This window comes from Martes martes (assembly GCF_963455335.1).
Source record: "Martes martes genome assembly, chromosome: 2".
NCBI classification, from domain to species: Eukaryota; Metazoa; Chordata; class Mammalia; order Carnivora; family Mustelidae; genus Martes; species Martes martes.
The window spans coordinates 97,411,529-97,437,743 of record NC_137889.1 but is presented as its reverse complement, the minus strand read 5'-3'; positions in this window follow the sequence as shown (position 1 = coordinate 97,437,743).

The window sequence follows — 26,215 nt, the reverse complement described above, 5'->3', positions numbered from 1 at the left end:
CTCTCAGACTATTGTCCTAATACAGAGCCACTATAAAAGTTAAGTTGCTGAAGGCCCTCATTCGCCATGACTAAAGCATAGGCCTCTTTCTATAAGCAATGGAAATTTATCAGAATTTTTTTTTTTTTTTAAAGATCATCATCACAACAGAGTAGAATATGGACTGCAACAGCAAGAGGTCAGATCCAGCAAGGCCATACTGATTGTCCACGTACCCAATGAAGAGGCTGAAAATAAGACAATGGGAATGGAGGGGAGGAGGTGGTTGCCAGGGAAGTTTGAAGGTACAGACGTGGCTGGAATGCTAACATTGTTTCTGACTGACATAGGGTAGAAGGGAAAAGGAGAGATCAAATATAATTGTAGGGTTCCTGGTTTAGACAACCTATTATCAGGGATATTATTAAAGAAAATCAGTAAAATGAGAAGCAAGTAGATCAATAGGGAAAAAATAAGTTTTTAAATACTTGTTAGGGATAAACTTATGAAAGAAATTACTTCTATTACAAGTATCATCTTCATGAATCTTATGTTCGCTATTCTGATCAAAACTGCTCAGTCGTGAACTAGAAAGTGACTTATTTGTAAAGTATAATCTAACTCAAAGACCTAGATGAGTGTAGCCTCAAGAAGTTGTGATGTTTTGCTGTGTTTTGATCTCACTATTTTTGCAGTTACAAAAGTCTTGCCTCGTAATGTCAAGCCTGTACCTTGTACCACAGAAAATGTTCCTTGAGGACTGTCTGACATGGACCAGCATACCTTGAAGAGAAGGAATTGGTCTTCTATTTGCCTGGAAATCTCCTCACAGTGCTTTGTTGCTCTGGTCACAGGAAGTGTTTGACACATACTATGGAACAAAGTCATCCCATAATCTTTAAATGCAGACATTTCTTAAACTCTTGTTGCTAATTAAGTTAATTAATTTCCAATTTGGTTGAGAAGAGCAAATACAAGAGACTCTTGGTGTTCACAAGGGCCCTGGGAAATTCCATTTGAAGATTATAATCCATTCTGTCTCCAATATAAAACACAAAATAGGAAGGAGGAGGCCTGATCTAACCTTCCAGCCCCTTTGAGTCAGTCAGCTATAACTAATGAAGGTGTGCTTCTGGGAGCCCTGGGCGCGTGCTGGAGGTGGGGCAGAAACAGCAGCCACCTGGTCCAAGGCAGCAGCGCGAGCAGAGAGTGAAGAAACATCTTCCCTGAGGTGGGACCCATAACACGCTGCGCTAATCACCTTTTTGCTCGTGCCTCGCTTACCCAGGCTTTTTCCTACGTCATCATTCTTCCACTCACAGCCTCCTGGTCAGGTTTTCCGCCGCGTACCCAACTCTAGACAGTTCATTCGCGGTGCATGGCAGGGAGAAAGTAGCTGAATGGTTCTCATTATCAACAGCAGCAGCTGTGTGTCGTGCCGAAAATATCCACAGCAAATTATTCGGAACACCAGGGAAAAGAAAGGAGAAAGGCTGAATGCTAAAAACCCCTGAGGTAATCCATGCAAAAGATAATAAAGAGAGAACAGTCCTCTGCCCCCGAGCAACCGCCGGAGGAGCTGGTGCCAAGCAGGGCCCGTTGCTACAGAGTACTACAAATGTTCTGAAACTTCTCATACTAACTGTTACTCATTCGGCTAATTTTCGTTTCATTTAAGACAACTGGAGAATGAATTTCAATTTTGCACAGATCTTTTTGAAAGTAAGTCATTTCAACAGAAATCATTCAGTTATAAACGACTTTTTTTTTTTAAATTTAATAAAAGACTAACTTTTAAATCAAGATTGAGAAACACTCACCAGTGGGGCAGGGGTGTGTGGGGGGAAAGGGATACAAATAAACTATTCTTAAGGTCACCAAATGCACTTTAAAAATAAGATGTAACACATGTAATTAAGGAATGATATCGTCTTTTCTGAAGGTTAAATTAGATCTTTCCCATCTAAATTTATTTAAGAAAAATAATGTTTGGGGCCACCTGGGTGGCACAGCTGATTAAGTGTCAGACTCCTGATTTCGGCTCAGGTCATGATCTCAGGGTCCTGAGATCAAGCCCCACATCCAGTTCTGCACTCAGTCTGGTATCTGCTTAAGACTCTCTCTCCCTCTGCCCCTCTCCCTGCGTGCTGTCTCTCAAATAAATAAATAATAAATATTTTTTTAAAAGAGAAGGAATGCTTTGTGCCCTAATATTGAACAACAGACACATCAGACTAATGCAAACAATAGAAACTTTAAGATTATAATTAAATATGCATTACTGTCAATTAAGTGTTAATATTTAATTAAATAATATGTTTCCATAAATATTTACTTGTACTGCAAAACTTGGCATCTTAAATTGTGCAAGCTGATGCCTCATTTAGTTTCCTGATGAAGGAGGAGGGTTGTGGGAAGCTCAGCAGCATGTGGGATATATAGGAGTCAGACTGAAATGATTATTACTTTTATTATCATTTCCCATTGAGATTTCTCCTTTCAGTGCCTCAGTGTTAACAATTCTATATATATAATGGAAGTTTCAAAACAGTAACGCCTGGACGACTCAGTGGGTTGAGCATCTGACTCTCTGTTTTGGCTCCGGTCTTGATCTCAGGGTTGTGAAATTGAGCCCTGCTTAGGGCTCTGTGCTCAGCCAGGAGAGAAAATTCTCCCCTTCTGCCCCTTACCCCACTCTCTCTCTTTCTCTCTCTCTCTCTCCAAAAAATGAATAAATTTAAAAGAAAAAAACATAGTTTTGTTGTTGTTGTTGTTGTTGTTGTTTTGAAAGGGGGACTTCCCGAGGCCAAAGGTGGAAGCAGAGCACCAGAATAGCTTCAATGAACATCGGCTGGAGGAATTCTTCAGTGAGGTGTGCAGGTGTCCTCCCAGCATTTCAGAGCCCGTGTAGGCAAATGTAGTGGATCGATGCAGTAACATCCCCAGTTCATTCATGATTCCCTGTAACTAGATTCTCTAAACATGCTTTTTGCACTCTGACTCTGGGCTCAGTCCTGTGATTTCCTTTGATATAAGAACAGTAGTAAAAATGTTGCCAACAGATAGAAAGTGCTTGTAAATTGGATCTTGCCCTGTTGCTTCTCTTGGAACCCTGTCACTATGTGGACAAGCTCCGGCTAGCCCGAACAGTAACAGTCCACCTGGAGAGAAGGCCCTGTTTTCCCTGTGGTCGCATCTGAGGCCATTATAAATTATCCAGCCTTTGCAGACCTACCTGCTGACCACAGATAGAGGAATGAGTAAAGGTGAGGTTAGTCAACTCCAGATCAGAGCAAACCAAAACAACAACACACAAATTTCTGAACTGCAGATTCATGAGCTAAAGAAATGCGTGTGTGTTTTAAAGTCTCTAATGCGGTTTGTTATATGGCTAACTGATGCAGATAGGATGCTAAATTAAAGAATTTCCCCCATAAACCTGGTATTCTGATAATAATAACAATCCTACTGATGGTACTAACAAGGCTTAAAATAATAACACCCCATCACTAAAGGATAAACTCCCATACCTTCATCATGTCAAGATTCTCCCTGATCTAACCTCTACCTAGTTTCTTTCCCTAAGTGTTTGACAATCTTACATTTTTTATCCCAATTTCAAGAATAAAAGTTCATATTCATCCGTGCAGAAATAAAAGTTTATCCATAAACCACAGGCTCAAACTTCTACTCTGCTTCAGAAATTCAGAAAGTAATTGAACACTATTGGCATCTTCAGGAAAGAAAATTCTTGACAAAAATCCCGGTACTCAAGTAAGTTGAAACTAATGGGTGAAAGCACAGGAAAATATGCCTATCTTTCTTGAAAGTAGCCCTCTAAGAAAAACTTCCACTAATGGACATATGAATTAAAATAATGTAAAATATAGAAATGGAAACATTTTAATATTGAATGAATAATGGAGTAAATTTAAATATGTGCTGATTAAATATACCATAGTATAAGAATTTAATGAATAAAGCAAATAAATTACATGTGTACACACATACATATGTATATATTTAGGTAATCAAAATTAGACTATTAACATTTTGGAGAGTGGGAAATAGGACAGGAGAAGGTGAACATCTTCCAGAGAAAGATTAAAAATTAGCTTTATTAACTTAGCTATTTATAGAAAAATCAGTGAGGTAATTTATTAAAAAATCAAATAAAATTACAAACAGAATTAAAAGCTGGGTAAAACTAAAATTGAGAGAATATAGGATTTTATAATGCAGTCGGGGTAAAAAAGAGTCCCTACAAATAAGTGAAGGAAATTTAGATTGACTGTAAGCTCTATATTAAAAGCAAAGTAAACTAGACAGGCACAGCAAAATATGTTTAAATTTCTGGAACAAGATTAATTGTCAGGTAGGAATCAAACACCCAAAGATATTTCAAGTACAAGGATTAAATATGAAATTTTCAGATAAACAAAAACTGAGATAATTTACTATGCTTCCTAAAATAACTTCTAAATGATGTACTCCAAGAAGTAATGAATGACCCAGCAGGCATATCAGAGGTCCAGAATGTATGGTGAAGCTGCAGATAGTGGTTATGTGGGTGGAGGAAAAGGGATTAAAAAGGAAGAGGACCAGGGAGGGAAATGCAAGGTGATGCTAGGAGACCGGGAAGGGTCTGTTTATCAAGTTCAATGGTTGTTTTTTGTTGTGATTCAAAAATTACCTGTAACTTGTATATCATCTCATGGAAAATGCTATACACACTTTTACAAAATAAAAAAAGAAAAGAAGACAGTATGATAATTGAGTCATCTGACCTATTTTGTTTTATAAGCAGCATAAAACTGAACAATACAAAGAGTTAAGCAATGCATGAAATATTTTAAAACCTAGATGTGAAAATTTATAAGTAGTGGGTGAAATATCAGTTTCTAAGGGGAATTTACAAAACTTGGAGGGATTTAAAGCAATTTAAATGAACTTAAAGCAATAATTTATCGAAATTATTTCATTTTATTTCATAATTGTCCCCTGTTTTTCAGTATAAACTTATTCTTCCAAATTTCTTTCTTCATATGTGTTTTTTCAGTTTTCATTTTTTTAGAGAGAAGAATCCCAAGCAGGCTCTATGCCCAGTACAGAACCCAATTCGGGGTTCAATCTCATGACACTCAGATCATGACCTGAGCTGAAATCAACAGTCTGGATGCTTAACTGATTGAGCCACCCAGTCACCCCAGTTCTTCCAAATTTCTTGTATAGAAATCTTCACGCTCTCTTTCTCTCTTTAGCTTTATAGGCAGTTCATCTTCAAACATTGCTCAAATTCAAACTTACTACTTCAGTTTTATTCCAGATATCTAAGTCTTCATCAGGTCAAGTATAAAGCATTTCAAAAATAGTAAATTTTTTTTTATCTGCTTCTGATAAAAAGACACACTACAACATTTTCATCAGTTTCTCCAGCCCATAAAAACTTGCCTTTCTTCATGCACCTAGAATATACAGTTTGAATTTATATTATTCTAAAACCTTTGGTTACACATTCAAACTAAGTTTCTTTGCTTTTTCTTTAAAGTGAAAATTGAAGATTCATTAATTCATAGAACTAAGGAGGCTGGTACATGTCTTAAGTGTAGCATGGCCCACATGCTCAAAACATGTCATCAGGAAACTATGGCTTCTCACGTCTGGTTTTGGCTTTCTTCTGTTCCAGCTTCTTTCTAAGGAAAGATTTCACCATGAGATGATAAATATATTCAGAATTAATCCCTAACTAACATTCTATGAATTTAATAGCCCTTATGAGAAGGACTCACTCTTTTTAACAGTTTATTAAGGAAAAGTCTCAAAATTGAGTTTGATTTACATAGCTTGCAACATGAAATCATCCTTAAAAAAAGTCTGGACCTTGGGGCACCTCGGTGGCTCAGTTGGTTAAGCGGCTGCCTTTGACTCAGGTCATGAACTCAGGGTCCTGGGATCAAGCCCCACATCAGGCTCCCTGCTCATCAGGGAGCCTGCTTCTCCCTCTGCCTGCTGCTCCCCCTGCTTGTGCTCTCTGTCAAATAAAGAAATAAAATCTTTTAAAAAATAAAATAAAAATAATTTTAAAAAATTCTGGACCATGGAATATTCTCACTGGCCATATACAGGTAACACGTCCAGACGTTGGGTCAGAATGGGGAATATTGTCAACTTTATTCTAACACATGGTGAGAGTGTGAGAACGGGGATGTTGCCCTCTCTTTAAATAAGATACTGGTAGAAGAAGAAAGGAGGAATATATCCCTCTTTGATGCAAAACACCTTTTTTTTTTTTCTAAATTTTGAGGAACTTACCCACAAGTATAACTTTTTACTAATTAATGCAACCTTGTGTCCTAATAATTACTATCCTGAATCTCCTGTTGCAGTGAAGCGCCTTAATGAACTCCGCACATTTCACATTCACAGCAACCTATGCCAGGACAAAAGTAACTGACTTGGCTGGGATGCCCCCTTACCTCTTGACTTAAACCAGTCCTTTTCTAAGATAACCCTACCTATAGATGTGATGCAGTATGTGAGAGTACATGTCATAGTAAATACTTGGCAATTCTTAGTTTTCTTTCTTTCTCTCTCTTTTTTTCCTTTCTTTCTTTCTCTCTCCTCCTTTATTATTTCATGTCCTTTATTTCCTTCTTCCTTTGCTTCCTTTTGTTTCAATTTTCTTCCTTATTTTATAAGACTTTGTAAAATATAACATCATATGTATATGTATATATAAAATATAACCTCATATATATTTTATATATAACCTCATATATATACATATATATGTAGTTGATTTATGAGAGAGAGCGAGCACAAGCAGGGGGGCAGCAGGCAGAAGGAGAAACAGACTCCCCGCTGAGCAAGGACCGCCCCCCCCAATAGGTAACTCCATACCAGAACCCCAGGATCATGACCTGAGCTGAAGGCAAACACTTAACCAACTGAGCCACCCAGGCATCCCAAATATAACCGCATCTTAATGATTCTACAGCACACATTTATTGAAATACAACACTTAAATTTCTCTTTTCCCTAGCTCTTTGTGCCTGTGCTAACTAAATTACACAATTATCACTGCAAATTTACATACTTATTTTCTATGGTTTTACTGTGACTTTGAAACTAGTTAGGACTTTAAGTAAAATATTCTACTTTTACTTTGTATGTTGTGTGAAAGTAGCACAGTTGGGGATGGCAATAAAACACAAAAGAGGAAGCTGGGATAGAAGCAGAAAAGTTCTAGCTCTAATTCCATCACTTCCAGGCTGTGTAATCTTGAGCAAATTAGTTTTGCTCCATAAAATTGTATTTTCTCATGCTCCAAATGGAGAGAGAGATAGCTGCCCTGCCCACATCACACATTTACTTTATAGATCAAATGAGATGATGCATGAGGAAGTGTTATTAATAGTGAAGAAATGGTGTCCTACTGTTATGGCTTTTCCAGAAACCCACCTGGAGCAGGGAAGCAGGACATAGGTGCACAGAGAATGCCGTGCGGTCATAACAGTACAGAAAAGAATCACAGTTACATCAAATGTGCCGAAGGGCACTGGCAGTTTGGAGGGCAGAGAAAAACAATGTTTTCTTTGTTCCCCAGGAACAAGAGATGTACGAGTGAATAAGTTTGCTTATAATCCTGAGACTGTAAGAAACTGCCCGGGTACCAATTTCTCTCACGATATAGACGAGTGGACTGCAGTATAATCCCAATGGAATACCCTATTCTGATGGTTTTGTAACGTGTTCTGAGCTAGCCAGCAGATAAGATTACTTTGTTACTGAGGGGGAAACAGAATGAGGTATTAGAAGGAGTGTTAAAGATGTAAACCAGAAATATAGCAAATGCTTTCTAAGATACTGTATAGTCTATGGACAATTTCTATTGTCTTTGTATTCTGTGCAACTTATATTGCTCCCTTTTTTCCCACCTAAAACCAAAGAAGTAAGTCAGTGTCTGTCCTGAATGGCCCCTTGTATGCCTGTGGCTACTGAAAAAGAGAATCCTTTGGGAATCATATAGGAATCCTCTGGGAATTTACCAATTTTCCTTCCCGTGAAGTTGAAGAGACTGGTCATAAAACTCCTGAGCCGCCCAAGGGCTCTGCCCCGAGATGACCAGGACTAGAGTCCAGGGAATGTTGTGGTTGTTTACGGCAAGTCCATCGTTAGCGCATCAGAGCCTTTCCCCAAAAAAGAACCTCTCCATAGCTCCATCATTTTTAGTGTTATTTTTGAACTTTGCTACTGTCCACCTTATTGCAAATCACTGTTTCTGTGTCTCCCTCCTCACACTTCAGGCTATGCCTGACCCTGTGCCTGACTTATGAGTCAGTAATTGATAAGAGCTCTTCTGCTATGGGGGCTTTTTGCTTCAACTTTAATTGCTGCGATGTAGCACCCTCTGTTAAACAACACCATTTATTGTTATTGTTGTTATTGTTGTTGCTGTTGTTATCTGCTATTCTGTTATACCAGCCATACCACGTAAGAGTTAAGTCCCTATTTGGACGAGGCAAGTAGGCATAGACATCTCCTCTCTTCTCTACCTTTCTTTGAAATTATGCTGAGAAACCTTGACCTGCTAATTTTGGGCCTCTTTCCCTCTCTGACAAATCTCACGCACTGACTTCTCATATTACCACACCAGCTGCACATTCTCGAATCAGTAGAAATGCTCCTTAGGATTCCCCTAAGGTGCTGGCACTGCAGGTATAAATCTGTGCTTTGTCTCCTCCCCGTTGCTCTGCTCCTCCTGCTGCAGCCCACTTTGTAAATGAGCTTGTTTAGAAAACTGGAACATGAACACAGCCTTTCACAGGGCATGACCAGAGGAAGAACAGGTGCACAGTATGTGACAAGGGCAACACAAAGTCACATTAGACGGCTCCATGGAAAAGAGAAATTAATCCTCGAAAGTGATGTCAAATAATGATCTGCTTACGACAATAAACTAATAGTAGCTGCTTTCTTATGACCGACACCGATTGCTCACCTACCGCTTAATAGGCACTCTGTTCACTTCACATATTATGTGCATGCATATTTTTCCAACTTTCACAATACCGCACATGGGGATTAATGCCTTGGCTTTCTAAGTGAATAAACTGAGGATCATCCTGCCGTGCCCCCAAAATTATATTATCAGTATAATTATAAGAGCTTGGGATTTATCCCAGGGTTCTCTGACTATAAAACTTTTGTTGCTTTTTCCTAAGTGGAAATAAACAAAAATGTTCTAGGGCTAAGTGAATAAATTTTATTTACAGGTGTGCAGTGAATTTCGTGCTATCACAACAGTCTACAGAGAAATGTATTATACACGTGTATGTATATGTATGTATGTATTATATATTATTATGTGTGTATATATGTATACAGAGAGATGTGTATGTATGTATTATGTATGTGTGTATATATATGTACATAGATAGATAGATAGATATTTAGAGAAAGAAAGAGAGGGAGAGAGAGAGAATAAATTGTCATTATCTGAAGATGAGATGAGGTTGGGAAATTGTTTAATAGTGATAGAAAATTATAGATTACAGTGAGAGGTCACGGATTATTTTTTCTACAGGATTGTATTGACTTCTATGCATATTGTATTTGAACCAGCTGTAGGAGTTTCTATACCCTGAGAATTAAGGAATATGTCCTCACGATATATATCCATCTTTTAGCAATTAGATGCAAGTGTGAGACTAGAAGATCTCTAAGTAATGGCTTTCATGTCCAGAATTGCTCTTGTAAATGTGGAGCTCTCTAATAAATGGCATTCCATCACTACAATACCATGCTGATACCTCTGTGGAAAAACCTTACAAACATGCTGTTGTATTGGAAACTTCTGGTTGAAAGTGTTGCTAAATTTGACTTTACAGTAGAAAGGTACAACATTTGCACTGTACCACACTCAGTCCTGGCAGGATGAAGTGGCTACTGGCCTAGAAAAGTGACAACTGAGGCTTAAGTCTGACTTGGAGCAAGCTGACTAGATTATCAGTCACAGTGATTTTTTTTACAAAATAGTGCAATATTTCATTCTCAGCATGATTGTGAGGATTAAAAGAAATCATGTTTCTACCCACTCTACTAGCCTTCCGCTATAACTTATTATCATTGTGCTGTTTAAAAAATAAGACAATATTGCACTGTAATTTTCTATTGCTATGATTCCGTTCTATGGACAGATCTTTAATATAACTTCTTATTGTGAATCATAGTGAAGAAAGTTGAGTAGTTGAAAAAATAAATACAAATAATTGTTTTTCAGAGAAATACTGGCTACATAGTTACAACTTTTGTGAAAACTCACTGATACTTTAATGATAGGAATGTCTAATAAATATTATTTGACTTATTATATATATTAAATAACCAAAGACTAAAACAGAAAATTCAGTTGTACTAAGAAGTCAATTTATAAATCATTTGCTGTTGAATGGTTGAAGCTGAATTAAGAATGGCACACCAGGTACCTCGACGAGTGAGACTAAAGACTAAGGATAGGTTCAGAACAGGCACCAGAATGGGAATCATTTTGTTACTTATAACAAACAAGTATCTGAAAATGACTTGGAAAAACAAATAAAATTATCAAAAACTGTCAGAGCTAGCTTGATTCCAGTTTTTACTCATTTGTATTTTCCAGTGTGGCTGATTTTTAACACAGCAGCAAAAATTTAGGTGACAGAAAGAGCTGACTTAGTAATTACTGGCATTGAAACACAGATTAATAGAAACCAAAATCTTATTTATATAAGTCAAAGATGTATTAGTATTTAGGATAAACAGGAAGAATATTCTTAAAAATAAACTTTGAAGGGAAAGTTAAGAAATTTTCATTGAATGCTAACAAAGGACTAAAATTGACTTAATAAATAACGCTTCCATACTAAATATGCTTCATTTTATTTGTAAAGAAAATGACAAAAATTACTTCTTTAATTTGGATATAACACAAAATGTTTTTTTCCTCCCATTTTTGCCTTATACTATGAGTTATTGTTTTTCTCTGTGAACTCCCAGAAATTGATACTGACCACATTTGAATATTATAAACTGTTACAAAACAACAACACTATGCCATGTAGAAAATCATTTCAGGAATTGTATTCTTCAAAATCACCTCGGTGACAATATATTATATTAACTTTATAAAACAGTGCCTCATGTTCTGTCTCACTAGTTCAGGTAAAGCCTACATATTTTTAATGGCAGATAAATTCTTTAAATTATATTGTTAATACATAAATATTTTGGAAAAAGTTTTATTTTATTCTCATTTGCTCTTTGAATTTTTTCTCATAACATGCTAAGCAGTACCAGAAATATTGTGTTATATTTAAGCAATAGCTTTTTGTCTTGGGGCTCAAGCTGGATATTCATTTGAGCCAGGTGAATGGCAAATTCATATTCAAAGGAATGGACCTTTATTATAAGGTCACACTAAAAATAATCTGCAAATGATAACATTTTTTGCATTGCCACATTTGTCTCCTGAAACCTCAAATCTAGTTAGGTGACTCCCATTGATGTCACAAAATGTCACCTTGATGGCCCCTGATGACAAACAGAATCAAGCCACATTTTGGATATTGCTTGATTTCTATCTCAGATGTTCAACTTTAGTGCATGTCAAAGTCCCCAAAGGGCTCGTTCAAACACAGATGGGTAGGGCCCAGTCATGGGAGTGAGAGGCAGCCAAAGAATCTACATTTCTAGCAATTCCTCAGGATGCTGATGGTCTAGGTCCAGGGACTGCTCTCTAAGAATTGCTGTAGCTACTTGTGGTTTCCTACAAGCTGTAGTGCTTTCTTGCCTCTCTGATCATTGTTGCTTAAATCATTTTCTATGGCCACAACAAACACCATTTTGTCTTTCCCATGTTTAATTCTGAATTGTTATTCAAAACAGACCCCAGAAGAACCTTTTTGTTTTACCTCCTTCAGGCTGAGTTAGAGGCCTTTCTTCTGAGCTTTCACAGAATCCTGTGCATGTCTCTATTAATTCATAAAGCACTGAAAAAGCTTTTTTTTTTTTTCCCCAACTCTTCCATCAGACTATGAGTTTCTCAAGGGAGAGGACTATGTATAGTTATCATTTGCATCCCCAAATTTTTACCAATGGGACACTCCAAAAAGTATCCATTGATTTGAGTGCCCTCTTTGTGTTTCCATACACAAATTTTTTAAAAATGATCAGCGCTATACAGATAACAAGCAAGAATGGAGAATAAAGAATATCCCAGATATAATCAATAGGAAGAGGATGGAGAGTCAAGTGCGAGCTCAAGTGGCCTGACAAGTGTTACCTAGAGAAAGGTTAGTTTAAAAGAAGGTCAGTGGTTGTCTAACATTAGCTGAAGATGATTCTTTTTTCTGGGACTTGACTTGTAGGTACGGCTCTCACGATCAGGACCTGAAATACACCTTCTTTCTTTAAGAATATATAAAATTCTATACAGGCTATTATAAATTCAAATGATTTTTAACTACAAAATAATTTTTTTCACCAGTCATCATTCCAGAGTTTGGAGATTTTATAGTTTAATAATATCTAAATTTTATTTGAAGCAGAGAGAATATTTCTTTTTCCTACTTTGATACTATGTGTCTCATACCTGGATTAATATTGAGTGTTTCCAGACTTCAGAAATGCTCAAATTAACATTTCACTTCCAGAATAATGGAAAGACCACAATCCTATATTGTTTATATTTTCATCTGCAGTTTTATCATTCTGCATTAGAGAGGCGGGAAAGGTTGTAGGGAATGTTGTTGTCAGTTCTGTATAATGTAGACTTTTAAAAGAAAAAAAAACCATAGGAGGTATGAGAGACAAGGAAAAGAGTCAAGAAAATAAAAACCTAGTGACTTAATAAGATTGGTCATGTTCCATTTATGTGACATAGGTAGTGATAGCTGAACAAATAGAAACTAGGAAAATAAAAATTTCAGATAAGTGTCCTTGAAGTTTTAGATTCAAAAATACCACCCAATGTCTCTGGGGAGTTTGACTGCCGACTGCACTTTCATCAGAGATAATCTGTGCTCACAAGAAAGCAATGTGATGATCAATAAGACTTTATGGGTCATACTTACTCTATAATGATATCCTGGGAAACCCTAGGGCAAAATAATGGTTCTCAGTGCTGATGGGGTTGATGGGCCCCTTAGCATCTCTTTGCTGCCTTCTCTGCATTTATTTCCAGCGGCTGTCTTCAGGCCGTATGTAGGCACAATCCATCTTACCCAGATGTCTGCTCTTCATAGAGAACCAGGACAGTGGTCAAGGGTCTGCTGCAGAAATGTGGCTATGAAGCATCAATGCACACTGGACACGCTGTTCCTTTTCAGAAAATTAGAAACATACCATTGGCTCTGAGGCTGAAGGGAGTAGTGCACGTGGATTAACACATGTTCTTTGTCGTGCCTCATAGCCACCCATAGACCCTAAAGAAAGGGGTTTGCTTCAGATACCGTTTTCAAACTGAGAAAGTAAATGGTAAGGATTAGGCGGTGGGAGTGTGTGTGTGTGTGTGTGTGTGTGTGTGTGTGTGTGTGTCTTGAAGGGGTTGTTCATAGAAAACTGAGAAAAGTACACAAAACAGAAGTAATGCAAAACATCAAAGGAAGAAAACATAAGGTCTTTTGGCTTCCCTTTGCTTTCAGATAGGAACATTCTTTGTGATGTTCATCATTAAAATAGTACAATCTTCATAATTCAAAATGATCACAACTTGAAATTTTTCAGCTATTCTGTTTTACTTTGATTGAAGAAATCTACTATTTTTAATCAGCTGCTAACATATCCATTTAATATTCTATCCTACAATTGAAACTAATCTCAATTCATTCAGCTAGAATGAATCAAAGGAAAGGAAAAAAAACATGTTTAAAAAGATTAAATTATTGTAACTGAAAAAGAACATTTTGACTGAAAATTTCAAGGAATAGATTGGAATATTTTAAATTTGTCATACTGAAACATGTTGTTTTTAACCCTATACATTATACTCTATATAATGTGTGCTGGCTACTCCTTGTATTGGCCCCATTGTTGTTTGTTTTGTTTTTGTTTTTTTAGAGCAGTAGGCTATTGGAAGGAGTGACTTTAAAATATAGCATTTTGTTGCTTTGAGAATGAAAACTCATATAATTTTTGAATGAAATTGCATAATGTTTCTTTCATTAGCTATAGGACAAAGGCATAAGAGATGTAGAAATGCATTACATGTCAAAAAATAGAGAGAACATATTAATAGAAAACTCAGTTTTTTTCCTTGAGTCTTATTCTACAAAGTTCTGAGTTTTATCATTCACTTTAACTTTTGAGAGGATGTCTCTCTTATTTCTCATTTGTGTTGAATTTGCTAGTAACAGATAGATTGATGACAGCCTCACTACTAGCTTCAATTTAGAATTGGTCCAAGAAACCCATGATATCATTAATGATGAAAATTCAGAATCAAACCTTAATAACAAAAACCATGCCTCCATATTCTTTTCTTTTATTTCTTCCCTTAACATCAGAAAATTTGACTCCCTTCTATCATCACTTATGGCTTCTTCAAGCCAGAACAGTATTTACTTTGATTGACAAAAAATCATGATAAAATAAATGGTCTATTTTGGTTTTCTGTCTTATTTTTTTTTCTTTTTGTTCTATATTCACTCATCCTGCCCCCCCACCCAGCTATTACTTGTCTTATCTTTCTGCCATAATTGTCTAATGCCTCAATTCAGCTATTGCTTTTCATACTGTGCTCAAAAGATGACATGGCTTTTTTTTGAAAAAGCAGCAATTATTGTGCAGCACACAGTTGCTTAGCTTGGAACAATTTCAGTAAAAATCAAATCAAATAAAAATATTTATGAGCACACATAATAGAAAAGGCACTGTAGTGGATAAATTTGAGGATACAAAGAAACAGAAGCAATTCCTGTTCTTAAAATTCTGAAGATCCATTCATTTGGAAACTCAAGACGTAAGTACAAAACTTAAATATCAGTCACAGATTAAAATGAGAGTGAAGGCACCATTAGGAGAGGAAACAACCAAAAATAAGTGATTAATTGCAAAAATATGGTGAACACGGTAGGCATTCAAGAAGATAGAAACATTAGTTTATACTGGGATCTTGAGAAAATTTAGGACATTGGTTCTAAGAGCACATAACAGTTATCAGTAGGCAGCAATGGTCAGCCCCAGAGAGGGTGTGGTAAGAGGAAATCTGAATCAGAGCCCAAATCAATTGTAGTATTTTGTGGCTAATGAATGTTAGGTTTTGGCAAGCGAGGAGAGGTTACATACCAACATATCAAGACTCTAGAAATTATTTTCTAGTCAATGGGGAGTCACTGATTCAGAGACATAGTATCCAAGCAAGAAAGTAACATGTTTACTGAAGATTAATAAGATATCACTATGCGTTTGGACTGTTGGAATGACAAGAAGGATGCCTCTGAATTAGAGAACAGATTTTGAAGGAGGAGGGGCCATGTTCCTGGTATTAGGGATTTTTAAAAGCACCCGACACACTCAGGTTTCAATCCTGAAGGGCTGTGGAGTGGAAAGGACACTCCTTCCTACTTTGTCCTTCACTACCACCAGAAGCTCTTGTGACTTACAAGATACTCAAGTACGTACAAGAGCAAAAATATTTAAGAACTACTAAGCTGAGGATATTTTCATACTCCAATTCCTTGGCATTTAACTTCTAACAAGTGGAAACTGAGATGTGACACAATAACACCCCATCCCCTATATACACTCACACTCTTCGTAAACACACATGCGTAAGACTGAACTCCTGGTTCCAGATGGCAAGAAGAGGTGATGCTTTAACTCCCTTATCCTAGAAATATGAAAACAGGAACAAAGATACACTGATACTTAAAATGAGTGGTGGTATCCTCCACATACATGCCAAAAACCTGGAGAACTCTTCATAAGAAAAAAAAAAAATACAAATGAGAAGTGAATTAGAGAAGGGCCAATCACATCGAGAGGTCCACACATGAAGGAGAAGTCCATTCCAGCTCAACCAAACAGTAGGCCAGACTCAGAGATGTTGGACTTGAACCTAAGGCATACAAGTATTGAGTCAGTAGTGAAAACCCCCTAAATGCAGCAGACCCCAACACACAACAAAGAAGACCTGCCAAGTCAGAGATTAGTAAAAAGGGAGCAGTGTTAAGATGTTGCAGTGACCTCCAAATGAGGAAGTTAGGAGGGATAAAGATAGGAGTCTCTTACACAACTAACTTCAGATTGAAATAGAAATGGGGAAATCAGTCCTTCCACACAGTAGTTGTCTCATGACTGGAAAAAATGGGATATTTGAGTAAGTTGGCTCAATGACTATTATGTGCCTTATACTATTCTAGACTCTGAAATTATTGCAAAAACAAACAAACAAACAAAAAAAACAAAAAAACAAATACCGTTGTGGCTTTTGTTCTTCTGAAATTTATGATCCAAAAGGGGAAAATATAATAATTAATCACATGAATGTGTCATGGAAAGAAAGATTAACCATATGAAGAGAATAAGAGGCAGCCCTGCTAGCATTTGTCCATGTTTCATGTCTGTAAGAGAGTGATGTGTCAGGAAAAATTCCCTGGAAAAAACAAATGGACAGTTTGGTTAAGCTTTAGAATGAATAGATATATTTAAATAAGCCAGGCACAAAAAGACAAATATTGTATGATTCCATTATAGATACCTAGAATAGTCAACTTTATAGAGACAAAAAGTAGAACAGTGGTTCCAGCAACTGAGGGAGGAAGTAATGAGGAGTTATTGTTTAAGGAGTACAAAATTTCAGTTGGGGAAGAAGAAAAAGTTCTGGAGATGGATGGTGGTGAGGATTGTACAACAATGTGAATAGACTTATTAAGGCTGATATGTACATTTGAAATTTTTTTAAATAGTAAATTTTATGTTATGTTTATTTTGCCACAATAAAAATTCTTAATGTTAAAAAAAAAAAAGAATAAGTAGATTTTAATTAAGTAAAAGAGCCTGGAGAAGAGAATTTTAGAAAAAGGTTTGAAACATATGTGAAGTTACATGGGAAATAGCACTGGTATATTTGGGTACAAAAAGAAGGTGATTTGGCAGGAAAAGCAAAAGAAATCAGAAAAGCAGTATGAGATGAAGTTAACAAAATGGGCACTTCTTAAAGGAAGAATTTAAGGAATTTTATCATTAACCTGATACAAATTTGTTAGCCAGTAAAGATTTTAAAGAGGAGGCATTACAGGGCAAAACTGGAACAGTACATTGTAGTTAAGTTTGGTCATTTTCAGCTCTTAGCATAGCAGCAGCTACCCATCCCCAATTCCAATGCTGTAGCAAGCACCTATGCACCTGTTCCTGGATGAACCTATGCACAACTTTTGGAAGTCAAGGTGGGTAAAAAGGATCCTGCCCTACAAATATTCAGAGACTTTGTTCTCAGTGTTGATTGCTGCTTCTGATCACAGTGGTGCATACCAAGAGGTGGGAAGCCAATCTTTTTGTGCCTCCCTCCATTATTATAAGCCCCCCCCTTCCACTAATGTGATTTCCAGGAGATTAAAAGGGATAGTACCTTCATCCACACTTCACTTTCTCTCCCTCTCTCCCTCTCTCTCTCCTTTTTTCTTTTGAGAACCAGACATGAAATATGAGTGTATATATTGGAAAAATTAGAAAGTGACCATACGTATTCAAGGAAAGGTGAAAGATGAAAAAAGATACAAGAATACTAAGAAACCAAACACTACAACATATTAAAATGATTATCTAACATGACCAAGTGGGCTTATTCTTGGAATGCAAGGGTGGTTCAAAGCATCAAAATTGATTAATGTCATATAACACATTAATAGAATGAGGGGGGAAAAAAAAACCTGTGATGATCATACTTAATGCACAAAGGGATTTGAAAATCTTCAATACCCCTAGATGATGGAAAACACTCAATAACTTTGTGTTCATATATTGGAAGACTTAATATCGTTAAGGTGTCACTAATACCAAACGTGATTTACAGATTCAATGAGATCGCCATAAAAATCCCAATGATAATTTTTACCAAAATAGAAAAACCTACCCCAGTAAGGGGGGGAAAAAAAAAAGGAGGAAGGGTAACACAATGAGAAGTCACACCTTTGGAATGGTAAAAATAGAAATCTGACTGGACACGAAGAGTTGACCAAGTTCTAGAAGATCTGGAATTCACGAACACTGCTGGTGGGAATGTAAAATCATGAAAATATCCTGAAAAACTGCTATTTTGTTTCTTAAAAATGTAAATCTGTCAAATAAAACAGCCATTTCATTCTTGCTCTTTACCTAGAATAGATGAAAGCATATGTCTATACAAAGAATGAATGTTCATAAACAACTTTATCTGTAATAGCTCCAAACTGGAAATAACCTAAGTGTCCACCGACAGGGGAATGGATAAAGAAACTATAGTATAAATAATACTCAGCAATAAAATAAAACAATGTAACATAAAATAAAATAAAATAGTTGTGGTGGCTCCCTAAGAAGAAGGAGGAGGAGGAGAAGAAGGAATAGGAGAAGGAAAAGAAAGCAGGAGGAGGAGCAGCAGCGCACTGAAGTTGTCTAGGTGATACTCGATAGCACTGGTTCCCTAGATATAGGTGGTAAAATAAAAAGATTTCAAGGGCTACTCCTCAGTTGTGGCTTATACAACAGAATGGGAGGGATGATTCATTGAGCTAGGACATCATAGACTGAAAGAACAGGACTTTTGAAGAAGGGGTAGGGGAATTTGAATAATTCCCATGACCATATGGGAGTGACCATATGATGACAGATGTTGCCTGTGAAACAACCCAGTCGTTGAATGGGTCTGTAGAGTATGGAGGATCAAGTCTGCACTCCAAAAACAAAACCAAATATCACTGCTATTTTTGATATTATGCAAAGGCATGGAAGAATATGACAGGAAAATAAACACAATATTGAACTCTGAGAAACTCTGGCATTTCATGTTGGAGAAGTGGAGCATGAATCTACCAACTATATTTCAAGAAGAAATGAGAGGAAAACCCCAACAATGTGCTATTGTAATCCAAGGGAATAGAAGGTATAAAAATGGATTTGTCAATAATAGCATTTTTGTTGAGAAGTTGAGTAGGGGAAGAAATGAGTAGGGTTCAGGGAATTAGTCCATGAAAATATTTTATGTCTAAAATTTTCATATTATTATACAGTAAAACTGACAGGTGGTATAAAGTTTTATGAATTTTAATACCTTTATCCATTCAGATACCCACTTCAAAAATCAGGATCTAGAACAACTTCATTACCTCCCAAAATCTTCATGCTATACCTTTGTAATCACACCCTCTTCCTAAACCTGGCAAACATTGTTTCTTTTTATTACCAAGTACTATTTTATTTGATGATGTATTACATTTTGTTTATCCATTTATCTGTTAAAAGACAGTTGGTTTGTTGCCAGTTTTTAGGGATTATAAAAAGTGCTGCTATATTGGGGCACCTGGATGGCTCAGTTGGTTAAGCAACTGCCTTTGGCTCAGGTCATGGTCCTGAAGTCGTGGAATTGAGTCCCGCATCAGGGTTCCAGCTCCATGGGGAGTCTGCTTCTCCCTCTGAACTTCTCCCCTCATGCTTTCTCTCACTGTCTCTCAAATAAATAAATAAATAAAATCTTTTTTAAAAAAAGAGCTGCTATAAATATTGATGTGCAAGATTTTGTGTTAAAAAAAAAAAGTTAATTTCTCTAGGGTGATACCTGGAGTAGGTCTGTAGAGTCATAAAGCAGGTATTTGCTTGACTACAGAAGAAACTGCCAAACTTCTCAAATTTCGCCTTTCACCAACACATGAGAATTCCAGGTGTTCTACATCCTCACCAGCACTTTGTAGTGTCAGCGTCATTATAACTTTAACTTCAATCTCCTTATGGGTATATAGTGATTTTTAAAAAAAGATTTTATTTATTTCTTTGAGAAAGTGAGTGAGAGAGAGAGAACATGGGAGAGGGGAGCATCAGGAGGAGAACCAGACTCCCCACTGAGCGGAGAGCCCCATGGGACTAGATTCCAGAACCTGGGATCATGAACTGAGCCAAAAGCAGATGCCCAACTGACTGAGCCACTCAGGTGCCCCTGTATAGTGGTTTTTTATCATAGATTTAATCTGTATTTCTCTAGTGACTAATGATACTGAACATATTCTCACTATCTTATTTACCATACATATATACTCTTTGGTGAAGTGTCTGCTCAATTATTTTTGCCTATTTTTAATTGATATTTTATTTTCCTAATATCACTTTGAGAATTCTTTATATATTCAGGATGGAAGTCATTGTAATATATAGGATTTATAAATATTTTCTCCCACTCTGTAGCTTGTCTTTTAATTTTTGTAGACAACAGTTTGATTTTATTTTCTAATTAAACTATGCTTACGGAATAAACTAGGTAGATAGATTGATGTTGCCTGATAAATGCTTATAAAAATTTCCACAGGATATATGCTAAGAGTTGAGTATAGTATAGAGGTATAGAGTATGCATATGCTTAACTAGATAACTTCTACCAATTCTCCAAATTAGTTGTCATATTATATGTTGCCTTTAGTAGTGTGTGAAATATGTAATTATCTTCATCTTACAAGATTTAAACAATTCACAAATATAGTGATTATGATGGAAACTCACATATTTGGCAAAGAAATTATTTGAAGAGATACATACAAAACTTAAAAATTCTTTGACTATATACAGACTATAATTCTGTATAGTCTATAATTTTTATTAAATGAATTTGCACTGCTTTTTAAATAACAAAAGTCAAGACAAAAATATAGACGAAAGACAGTAATGAATTCACCTATTTTTAAAAGCCAATTTTTCACATAATGAGCAAATATTCTTTGACAAATTCAGGAATGAAGAGTATGCAGCAAAATCTTATCCTTAGGACAAAAGTAGATAAACATATGTATTATTTTTCACTTAAGCAGCAGAGCACAGACAAAACAATGATTTTTTTTTAAATTGGCAGTCTTCCAAATCCTGGGTTCCATATAAATAGCAATATGTGGTAGTGAAAAATGTCCAAATTAGTTTTAACAAAATTCTATTTCTCAAGATTTTATGATACTGTAATCTCTGTCTGTGGATTAAGTGCTATCTATGATGATTCCATGACATTTTGTTCAGCCATTGTTAGGAGTTCTCATCTATGCTGCATTTTAATTTATTAATGTACCTATCTACTTTCCCCATGGATGTTTTTGAAAGCAATCTGGCTTGAAGTCATACAAGGTTTAAATCTCAGTTTTGTGACCTATTAGTTTTTTACATGTGGATGATAAGTTCTTGAGCTAAGAAACCTATTTCTCTGAAGTGCTGACTTTTATAAGTGTTGGTGTATTATAATACTTATAATGCATACGTAGATGTTTTGGTAGAAGGCTTTCAGCAAAAGCATGATGAGGGGCGCCTGGGTGGTTCAGTCGTTAAGCATCTGCCTTTGGCTCAGGTCATGATTCCAGAGTCCTGGGATAGATCCCCACATTGGGCTCCCTGCTGGGCAGGAAGCCTGCTTCTCCCTCTCCCACTCCCCCAGCTTGTGTTCCCTCTCTCGCTGTCTCTCTCTCTCTCTCTCTCTCTGTCAAAAAAAAATAAATAAATCTTTAAAAAAAAAAAAAAAGCATGATGAGATGTTATGAAGACTATCCTCAGCACATGCTTAATCTGTGCAATAACCTCTCAGAAGGTATCTCTTCTCTCTCTTGCTTCCCACACTCTCACCATTGATTCTGCTAAAACCATAATGAGTCCTAAAACATGGTATTGTTCACCAATGAATCTGACTAAAATTCTCTAATAGTGTTCCTTAGGATTAAGTTTAAAATATTTTAACATAACTTACAAGACCCCTCATGATTGACATTTCTCTTTCCAGCCTCATATCTTGTTAACTACTTGCTCACACTTTTCATTCCAGCCATCCTATGTTTTTTCAGTTTCTTCATTTCCAAACCTTGTACGTCAATGACTTGTTCTACTCTGCTTTACTTTGAAACCATAGATACGAGTTAGGGGTGGCATTAATGCACTGGGAAGGGGGGGGTGTCATTAAGATTTGGAAAATCTCTGTGCTGTTTGCGCCTACAAGGCTGATCTTGGATGTATCACTTCCATTTTATAACGTATTCCTGCTGGATCCACCCGACTTTCCAATTTGGTGAGTTTTACACAGGGCAGCCCATGATGGGCAGTTATACTAGAGTCCCTATTGATTCCTGTTGTCATCTGCCTGGTTCCTACTAAGATCCAATAACTTACCAAGAGCTTTTTTTTTTTCAAACAACAGTCTCTGCTACACATGGAGTGGACTTGCTCTAGAATCCTAAAGGTCTTTACTGTGAGTCTTCTATGGTGACTTATCACAGACTCAACACAAGATGTTTTTCTACACAGATACTCAGATGCCATGGGATCTACTGCATCTGTAGCCAAAATGGTAGTGGCTGCTTATACCACTTCCAGGAAAATTGAAAGTAATAGACATATTCGACTGGAAGAATGCACTGCCCCTGACCATTCCAAGCACACTTTACCACTCAACCACTGGACATGCACACGGGAAAATACTCCCCAGTTGGAGTAACTGTTTTCAATTATCAAGAGGAAATTGGGTTGCTGTTATGCAACAGGGACAAAGAAAACTGCATCTGAAACCCAACAGATTTTCTGAGGGTGGGGGCTATTCCTGCATTCTGCATCAACAGCTGAAGTTTTGGCTGGGAGCCAAAGGGAAATTGGGGCTAGAAGAAGGAAACCAGAACTATTACAGCCTTATGATCAATTACAGAAAGAGAGACTATAGTTTGTACATTTTTTTCTTTGCTTGTAATGTATGTCTGTTTAATTGTATATAGTAACCATGTTCTTTTTCTCTTTGCTTCTTCCCTTTTTGTTTTATTTTACATACAAGTTGTAGGAGAATAACTTTTACGTCTACTCTTCAGGTAATGGAAATTTTTCAGAGCTTCTGTGATGAAATGTGATAGTGCCAATGACTAGGGAGTGTAGTATTTGGGGAAATGGTGAAAATTTCATCCATAAGAAGGACAACTCTCTCTTGCCAAGTGGTAAGACAGGATTGTTTTATTGTCACGCAGAAGTTCAAATGTATATAGCAGATGTATATGGAAATCAAGTAATCAAAGAAGTCGACCCTTGCAGTTATCGATGTCCTTCTTTTCAGCTCCTAATCCACCCGCATTACCTGCATAGTGATGATGGAGCTTGTGCTCGTACACATTTATTTTTTGCTGCAAGTACAACTTTAAAAGTTGATTGTGGGGGTCACTCCAGAGACACTACAAGAAGAAAGAGTTTTTCTTTCTGGTTATGGTTTTCTTTCTTTTTCTTCCATCTGTTCTCTTGCATGGTTATGTTAGCATGGGAGAGGAACCTCCAGTGATGTTGACTCCTGGCTGTGCCAGAGTGTGCAGTGTGTCAGGAAGCTTGAGTCCTCACTCCAGTGAGTAGCCTAGTGACCAACTCACAGTGGGCCACTTGTGCAGACAGTGAACCAGCCCAAACTTGAGCCATCCGGCCAGTGTAAGGGCTGCCAGGGTGGAGAATCCCTCTGCACATTAGTCTGCCAGTCTCATCCCATCTGCACTGTGGAAAGTTGGCTCCTGCTTGCCTGTCCTGCACAACCGTATCCCTCACAACTGTCCCATTCTCGGCCTACTTGTAATCTGGAGAGATGAACCACCTTCAGTCTCCATACCATAAAAGATATTTCCTTCGTGCGCAGTGACTGTGGAAGCATGCAGACCTGGGGCAATCCAGCACAATTCTCTACCATCCAGCATGCTGCATCCACACCTTCTCCAGTGAGGTCCAAATCTCCAGCCTGTGGTGGGGATTCCCAAATATGTTCTTACCTTGATTGTGCTGCTTCAGTCTTACGAGAGTCTCTAGAGTGCTTCTTACTCTTTATATTTGCTTCCTAGTCATAGTTGATGATTCTTTATATTTAACTCTCCCTGCCCAAATCATGGTTTCCTTCTCCTGATATATCTCTACTGTTAGAGGATCAAGTGAAATTGAAAATTACGGATTTGTAGTGTTCCCAGTACCATGATCTCTTGTAATATACGGTAACTAGGGAGACAAAAGATTGTGCAACATGGAGAAATTTGAGTCAGGTAGATGCTATGGAAGGTCAGGATGATGGAAGTGTTGCTGGAAAAAATAGTTCCTGCAAAATATAGAAGGCTTTAGTCCTTGGCTTTTTTCTTTTTTTCTCCCCAAATCCCTATCAGGTCCTGTGAATTCTTTCTCAGCATCTATTTCGAATCCTTTTTAATTCTTTCCAACTCCACTGCTAAGATCTTTATCCATGCAGTTATCAACTTTGATTTACATGCTGATTAAGCCTTCTAACTGATTCAACTACTTCCCTTGTTGTGTTCCTCTAAATTGCTCTTTACATACGAATTGATTTTGATTTCATAACATATTTCAAACATTAAAATTGTTTTATTGAAGTTTTGTGTACTTGTATTTTGTTTGCTTTGTTGTTGTAGTCTGGTTTTTGGTTTTTAAAATCTATAAAACATTGAGTCAGTGTAATTCATCATTATATCTGTAGCTCTGAGAAAAAGGTTGGCATAGACAATAGGTATCCAATACAGGTTTGCTGAATGGATGAATGAATAGTAGGCAATTAGAAATTTACTTGGGTGAATTTTTTAAGTTGATATTTAAATCTACGGAATAGTTTAATGCATTGAAAAATGAAAAGACATTGTCTCTATAAAGATTGGTGCTTATATAGGGATGGATAAGACGGCATATACTGAATACTCTCCAGAAAAGACAGAATGCAATGTATCTTATTGCTTAGAGAAACCAAATTGTATGACAGTTCAGAAGAAGAGCAATTAGTAGGGGAGCTGAAAAAAAAAAAAAGATGTTTGAAGTAGAAATTTTTTAAAAGGGTAAAACATCAGGTGGGAAGAGTAGAATAAGCAAAAAGGAGAAATGTAAGAAATTCAGAGTATATGTTAGCAATGATATGTCTAGATGACCTGATCACAGGCTAGGTTAAGAATAAAACAAATAGGTTTTTAAAACTGAGGGAGAGGTGCGTGAGTGATTTGCTTGGCTAAGCGCTAACCCTTGATCTTGGCGCAGGTCTTGATTTCAGGGTCATGAGTTCAAGTCCCATGTTGGGTTCCATACCAGGCATGGAGTGTACTTAATAAAAATAAAAAAAAAAATTAAAAAAGTTTTTAAAAGCTGAGGGAAAATCAGAAAGGAAAATAATACCTACTTCAGTAGACATCTGATAGTCTTCATTGTGTTCAGCTTTTGAACTCTTCCCTATGCTTAGGAAATCCACTTACTTGTGAAGCGAATCACATATTCAACTATAGAAGCAGAAAGTGCCAGATAGTTGCTTTCTACATCTCTCTTGCACTTAGGGTTTAGCACAGGATGTAGGGAAATCAGATGTGCACATCCCAGTTTCTTAAACTAAAGTAGATGGCCACCTAGATATGGTAACATTGGGGTCAACTTCACTTATTTTCCAATATTGGCCATGAGCATAGCTCCATTGACTATATCTATTTTTCAGTATTGGTGATATCAGAGCAATGTCAGATATTACTGGTATCTTTGATGAAACAGTTCGGTAGCATAATTTTAAGTATTTTCTTTTCTGAAATTCATGACCTCTAGTTATGTTCTCAAGTCCTGTCATAGATTGTGAGTTTCTCAGTATCCTTCTAATAAAATGCATTTCTGCAAAAATCATTTAAATTTCTGGTTTGTAATACTTGTACCTAAAAACCTTGACTAGCACACTAGACTAAGAGATTTAAATTCTACACAGTTGAAAATAAACAATAATTTAAAGTATTCTAGTTGGAAGTTATTCTAGAGATGTGAATTAGTAAAATTAATCTAGAAACAATTTGTAATCATCCTAGAAACCAAGAGAGACTTGAAGCAGTGAGACAAGAAGGAAAAAAATAAAAGGCAGTATGTTACAAACATTTCACAGAAAAAGAAATACAAATTACTTATAAGCATATGAATAGATGCTCAATCTTATTCGTAAATAATAAAATGTAAAATAAAACAACAATAAGAGAACAGATTGGCAAATATTAAGGAATACACAAGCCTTAGGAGA